We start from the raw sequence: 7277 nt of genomic DNA on the forward strand, positions 1-7277 counted from the left end.
TTGGGGTAGAGGTGGAGAGTTGCCCTTTCCCAGGGGGCAGCTCCGTTTAATAATAAAGCAACTCTCCGTCATGCTTGAAGGACTTGGCATTTCAGAGCCTCAGGTACCACCCTGTGGTGGAGACCCAAGAGAGGTGATGAGCTTGGAGCAGAGGCCCAGGGACCAGGACAACAGCCACATCATCCCTGGCCTCCTAAGCAGAGAGGTCACAGGGCCCCAGGATCTTGAAACAGCATAGCAAATGGTGGTTAGAAACATAGGCCTGAAGCCCTTAGAGGCCTATGTTCTAATCCTGCCTTCCCCTGCTTACTGCTTAACCTTGGATACAAGTTTCCTCATCTGTAAATATAGTTGTTTCTGTCTTAAAGGATTATGGGGATTAACTGAGGTTGTATATGAAAGCACTAGGCACAGCGCCTGGCACATGGTAAGTGCTCAGTAGATGGTGGCTATTATTTATAAAGAACCCTTGAAGAAAAAACAGGATCAGGAAGGAAAGAGCTGGGCTCACTGTGTACATTGCTACAAGCATGCCCCTGGTAAGGATTATGCATGTCTGTGGTTGTCTGGGTCATCTTTTAGATGTCAGCGTGAGAACCTCTGAGGCTTTTGCCTCTCGAGAGCAGTAAGTAGCAGCTGCTGCCATAAATCAGGTCAGAACTGTCTCATTGTTTAATCTCCCTTTTGGACTTTAATTCCTTGGTTTGCTAGTTGAATTCTGCCTCTGGCACATAAGGTGTTCTTCTGCCTGGATTCAAGGGCACACTTAGTTGGCTCCCAGTCTGGAAGTGTCAGTTGGGGACTGACGACATGAGTCTGCGCAGTGGCGTGGGGGCTTGGGAGGAGACAGGCACCACAAGGGTAGGGGGCTGCCCCAGTGCTGAAGCCACTTGGTGACGGTGTGCCAGTTTCTTACACCCATGGGTCTTTGTGCCAAGCACCATTATGTTCTTTTCGTTCAGCGCGTACTGTGTACTGACTTTGTCCCAGGCTCAGGTGCTGTGAGCCTGCAGCTCTCACCCTATCTGCACATTTGTGTTTCCCAAGCTGTGGCATGAAACTTCCATTTCTAACAGCATGTAGTCTGATGCTGTCTATTCCGTTTCCTATACTTTGAGAGACACAGCAAACTAGAACTTTCCTGAGGAAGGGTCCTGGGTGCAAAGGGTGCAGCGCCATGTGCTGGCTGCTACTGAGTTGGCAAGAGGTAGAATGACTGTTTTGTATTCTTTTACAGTTGCCCTTGTGGAAGGGTTGGACGTGCTCATTGTGGGTCTGTTGGGCTGAACAAGGTCCAGTGGGTAGAAGCTCTGGAAAAGAGATTTCCGCCTTGTTGGGAAGAACTCTGTTATGGTCAGAGCTGTATGTATCAGATAGAACCAGTTCGGCACTGTTGGGGGAATTCAGGCATTGCCTGGGCAGTCTGTGGAATGTGGTAGAGGAGGCAGTGTTTGGTGGGTCGGGTGCCAGGGCTGATCCATGGTCCTGGGGAAGGAGGCAAGCCTCAGTGCCTGGGGAGGGCCCCCACATGCCCAGCCGTCAGGACAGGTTGGCCTGTAAGCCTCCCAGACAGCGTCCTGATGCAGTCCGTCCCTGCCACCGGCCATGCTCCTGACCACTGATGAGCATGCTCCTACTCCAGAGATGACCTGAACGTGAAGACAGCAACATGATCAGCCTCAGGTCAGAGGGTGTGTGGGAGCAGAGAAGAGGGGATGTGCCGATTTCGGGAGAACCCTTAAAGTCAAGGAGAACACAGCTCAGAGAAGATCCACGATTCCCCCAAGGCCTGGCAGGAGGCGGCAGCCACGGCCTTCCCATGCAGGCCTAGCACAAGGTTCCCGGGCCACTCCTCTGGGTATCGACGGGCCAGAGGCCCGTGCACATTTAGTCTAAATGACAGCTCCTAGCCAGGGGAAGGGCAGCTCCACACTGCCCTTTCTCCTTCCCAGGCCTTTACCGCTCTTCTCCAGCGGGCTCTGTGGGCAGGCAGCGCAGGAATCACTGACTCAGACAAGGAGACCAGGGCCTTGCACTTGTCACTACTCTCAGTGAGCCCTGCAGCCGGAGGCTTTGCCTCCCATCACCCTCATCTGGGAACCCGTGAAAGGCTAGCCTCCAGCAGGACAGGCGGCGTCACCTCAAAATCTTGCAGGCTGGTCGGCTGGTGGTGCTGCCACGGCGGACCGGTGTTCACCCTTGCTCCTCTGTGCCTTCCCACCTCCCCAGAGACCGGGGAGCATCCCTAGCTCCGGTCCGCCTTCTGCCCTCTGTGGCCATAACTGTCCCCTCCCCGCTACGATATACCACTGCCGACAGCGGTCCAGAGCTCTTGTAGATGCTCTGCGAGGTCGTGATTCCACCGTTGCTGGAAGTGCTCAAGCAGAGATTGATAACTTGCATGGGAAGGGATGACAGAACTGATGTAAGCATCAGATCAAGAATGGGACCAAGGGGCCCCTCCATGCCCTTTCAACTCAGAAAGGGCTTCCTAGAGAGGCTGCAGGACAGGGACATGGACTGACTTTCAACCAGAAAAGACCTTGGTTCAAAAGCTGGTACTGTCACTTTGGGCTGAGACAAGTCATCCCACAACTCAAGGGCTGAAAGGGCACGTAGGAGCCCCTTGACCCCATCCGAGGCTCAGTTTTATCACTAACATGGCAGCAATGCAGCTAGCCTCACAGGTTAGCAATTTAGCTGGATCCGGCAGTAACTGTGGAATGGGTGCGCTTCCCCAAAAGACCACTTGGGGGCACCCTGTGAAAGGCTTTGCGTCCTGGGCACTCTGTGAGAAGCTGTCTTCAGAGGGAAACTGAACGGGCTGGAGGAGGAAAATGCCCATTTCTCCCCTCCCTCCATTGGTAAAACCTGGGTAGGACCCCATCCCTGGCCTCTGCCACATTTCTGAGCACCACCCCCGGGCTGGCCCCCTGCCCTCTCTGCCCCAGCCCCCAGCTGTGGGAAAGCCAGTTTTCCCCACCGGGCTGGGCTCTGGGCCCAGGCCCTGTCAGCATGTACAAAGCTGAGCTGATGTTAGAAGAAAATGCCTAAGAGGCCTGGCAGTGTGTGCCATTTCCCCACCAGGGAACCTGTCTGCCCACCCACTGTAGGGAAGAGAAAGGGCTGGGAGCCAGGCCTTACCAGGCAGAAACCTGGAAGGAAGAAGGAAGCTCCTGCCCACCCATCAGCAAGGCCAAGAGAGCCCAGCACTACCCTGAGGATCATTCATTCTCAGCACACCTTTCCCTGAGCAGGTACTGACCCTCGAGGTGCTGGGACACAGATGGCTGAAAAGAGGCCTGCCCCTAGAGTTGCTCACAGCCTCATCACAAACCAGAGAGGTATCACATTAGGCTGAACAAAGGTGACAAATCCTGAGCTTCAGAAGCCAAAGACGGTCTAGATACCAGACTAAAAAGATACGAAGGAGATAGAGAACTGTAACCAACATAGCCAGTCAGGCAGGAGAGTTGTTGAGAAGCCAGAAAGAGCTAAAAGATGGGTTTCTCCGTGCCCCAGCCTCACCCCACTGAACTGAGGCAAGGGGCAGATGAGAATAAAGCCTTTCTGGGGGATCCCACGCCTGGCCTGGGGCAGTCAATGCAGGATGTTGGCAGGCCTCTAGGCCTCACACTGGGGAAGACTGACTCGCTGTGGTCCAGGAAAGGTGCAGAGGAGCTGTGGGAGGTCTGGCATATCCAGAAGGGCTGGTATTTGGAGCCGAGGGCAGTGCAGAGTGATCCGTATGGATTTGATGACCAGGGGTCATCCCCTCAGATGTAGTAGGGAAAGAAGCTTATGACCAGAAGCCACAGTGGGAGGAGAGGCCAGCATAGATGGGGCCGTGGCAGAATTATGGAAGAGAGTTCTCCCTGGAACAGGAGGCCCACAAAGGTCCAGAACAGAGGACATCCAAGGAACGGGTGCCTCCCTCCCCAGACATGCTTTCCTGGCATTTGGGTAGGCCCTCCTACACATTGAACATGAGCCCCAGGGCCAGAGGAGGGGGAGATGAGAAGAAACAACCTTGAGGAGATTGAGTTTAAACTGTAGAGAATGAGAAGTCAATTGAATTCAAGTTCACCGGGAAATTATTGGATTAAAATGACTGCAGACAGATTAAATCAAGTCAGGAAACAAAGTTCTATTTCAGTGAAGGTAAAAGCTTGTACTTGCTCCAGTTGGAAGGAAAGAAATCAGATAAAGTGCTAGGGAATCGCAAGAACCAAGGGTGAGAGGTGCTGTGGCCAGTGCCAGAGGGAGAAAGGAGAAGGGTATTCCAGTAGAGGGACTAGCCTTCGCAAAGGCACAGAAATCCAAGTGTGACCAGCCCTTCCGGAACCTTGAGAAGGTCATTGTGACCCGAGTGCACAGGGCAGAACTGGAGAATGCATTGGAGATGGGGGATGAGAGGCAGGCAGGAGTGGGGTCTGGACCAGAGAGGATGTTTAAATGTATAGGGAGAAAACTAAGCCCCTGATGGCTGACTGGATAGAAGAGGAGGCCGGCGCTCACCCCTGCGTTAATGTAATGCTGTGTGCCAGACCCTCCCTGTGGAGTTGACATTTCAGTGGGGGGTGAGGGAGAAGGGACAGATGTGTAAAGAGCTGAGCAGGATCGTTCCAGATGAGGACCATGAGGAAAATAAAAACGGGATGGGCTTGGACTCATCAGAGAAGGCCTTTCCAAGGAGGTGACATTTCAGCTGACATTTGACCTGAATGTAAGAGCAGCTGTGCAGAGAGAACAGCAACAAAGGCCCTGAGGCAGGCATGAACTTGACAAGTTCAAGGAGCAGAGGAAAGGCCAGCATGTCTGGAGTATGTGAGTGAAGGCAGAGGGTGCGGGTGGCCCTTGTGGCCATGGGGGGGGCGGTGGACATGACTCTAGGTGCAGGTGTAGAGGGTTGTAAGCAGGAAGTGATGCATGAGGCTGTCCAGGTCAAGGACACTAGCCTTGCTGCCAAGCACAGGCCTGGCACATTCGAGGCTCAAAAGAACTCCCTGGGGATGACTTGGCAGCTTCAGCCCCAAATCTTCTATTTAAACAGAATCTGGACATTTCCAATCTGCCCTTCCTCTCTACCCTACTGCCCTGCTTCTAAGTGCAGTTGCCTGGTTATTTGATCACAGTCCCCACCAGTGTTGGATCCACAAGGGCAGGGTCTGTATGTACTTCACAGTGGTCTTCGAAGTGTCTGGCCTGGCACAGGGAGTGTTTGTACACACTTGACAAGTACATGTCTTCATCCACCCAGGCCTGGAATGTTTGCCCAGCTTCCTAACTGGTCCTTCTTCCAGGCGCACCCTCTTGAGGCCATTTCCCAAGCTGCAGCCACGGCCGGTCAGCCAACACGTCTTTAGAGCTTTTACTGTGTCAGACATACTCTAGCTCGTAGGGATTATTATGGGCTGAATTATGTCCTTCCGCCCCCCCTCCCCGAATTCTTATGTTGAAGTCCTAACCCCTAGTACCTCGGATTGTAATCATATTTGGAGATAGGGTCTTTACTGAGGTGATTGAGTTAAAACGAGGCCATTAGGGTGGGCTCTGATCCAGTATGATTCGCGTCCTTCTAAGAAGAGTGAATTTGGACTCAGACTCATACAGAGGGAAGGCAGTGTGAAGACGTGGAGAGAGGATGGTCACCTACAAGCCAGAGAGACAGAGGCCTGAGCAGACCCTTCCCTCCCGCCCCTAGCAACTCCTCCATCTATCATTTCCAACCTCCAGAAATGAGAAAACACATTTGTGTTGTGTAAGCCACGTAGTCTGTGGTACTTCATTACTGCAGGTCGAGCAAACTGGTAACGGGGATAGAAGAGAACAAAAAGACAAGGCCCTGTGCTCATGGAGCTTATGTTCTGGTGAGAGAGACCGACAATAAATTTAAAATTTCAGAATCAAGGGGCGCCTGGCTGGCTCAGTTGGTAGAGCATGTGATTCTTGCTCTCAGGGTTGTAAGTTCAAATCCCATGTTGGGTGGAGAGATTACTTAAAAATCTTAAAAAAGTAAAATTTCAGAATCATGAACAGGATGACGTGAAGGAGTGAGCCTAGCGGGTAAGGGATGTCCTTGCGTGGGGGAGGAGGCAGTCCTCTGTGCAGGTGAAGCAGCCACGCACGGGAGGTTAGTGGGGGAGATGCAGAGAGCGCCAGGTGGTGGGCACTGCAGTGCAGGGGCCCTGTGTGGGAACAGGAGAAGGCCAGGCTCGCTGGAGTGCGGTAGGCAAGGGGAAGAGAGCGACCGCTGAAAGCACGAGGTGGTCAGGGGCCAGTCGCAAAAGGCCTTGAAGTTACAAGGTTTGGATTCATTCTGAGTGCAGTGAAAACTACTGGAAAACTATAAGCATGGGTGTGGCATTGCCAGATTGATGTTGCCTAAAGACCACTCGGGTGCCTCCGTGGCATTCCAGACTCAAGCTGGCAAACCCTGCAGGACACAGCTGCAGTGTCCAGGCAGAGAAGAGAAGAGAAACATAAATCCGACTGTCCCTTCTCCACTTCACTCCCTGGGTGTCCCACCCACCCCTGCCCCCGAGATCCTCAGGCCTGTGTGTCTGCCCACCTGGGCCATCTACTTCAGGCAGGTGATTGTCCCTCCCTGCCTTGATAAATCCTCTCCAGGCCTTATGGGGCCTTGTCCAGAAGGTGCTCAATCAGCTTGGGGGATGGAGAGAGACCAAACCATGAAGAAATGAATGGATTAATCAGGATGTTTTACACCAGAAGGGCCTTTAGATAGAGGGTCCACCTGCTTCACCTTAGGCCTTAAGGGGAAAAGCATCTTGCTCAGGGGGACACTCAATTTAACGGTCAGAGGGGGCACAGGAAAGCGGAACTCACCAGACCAAAATGGTCCACAAGCATCCTTCTGAAATGAAATTCTGACCACCTCACTCCCAGGCTCTAACCCTTGACTGGCTTCCTGCCGCCAGCAGCAGTGTTTACGTGAGATCTGTGGACTTGCTATGGACTGAATCGTGTGTCTCCCTCTTCACCCCCCATCAAAATCCATGTGTTAAAGCCCTAACCCCCAATGTGACTTACTTGGAGATAAGGCCTTGAAGAGGGTAATAAAGATTAAATGAGGTAATCAGGGCGGGACCCTGATCCAATAATACTGGTCTCCTTAAAGAGGAAGACACACCAAGGGTGTGTGTGCACAGAGCGGCTGCCTGCAAGTCAGGGAGAAAGGCCTCACCGGAAACCAACCCTGCTGGCACCTTGAGTTTGGACTTCCAGCTGCCAGAACTGTGAGAAAATAGATTTCT

Source organism: Halichoerus grypus, chromosome 5 (genome assembly GCF_964656455.1).
Source record: "Halichoerus grypus chromosome 5, mHalGry1.hap1.1, whole genome shotgun sequence".
NCBI classification, from domain to species: Eukaryota; Metazoa; Chordata; class Mammalia; order Carnivora; family Phocidae; genus Halichoerus; species Halichoerus grypus.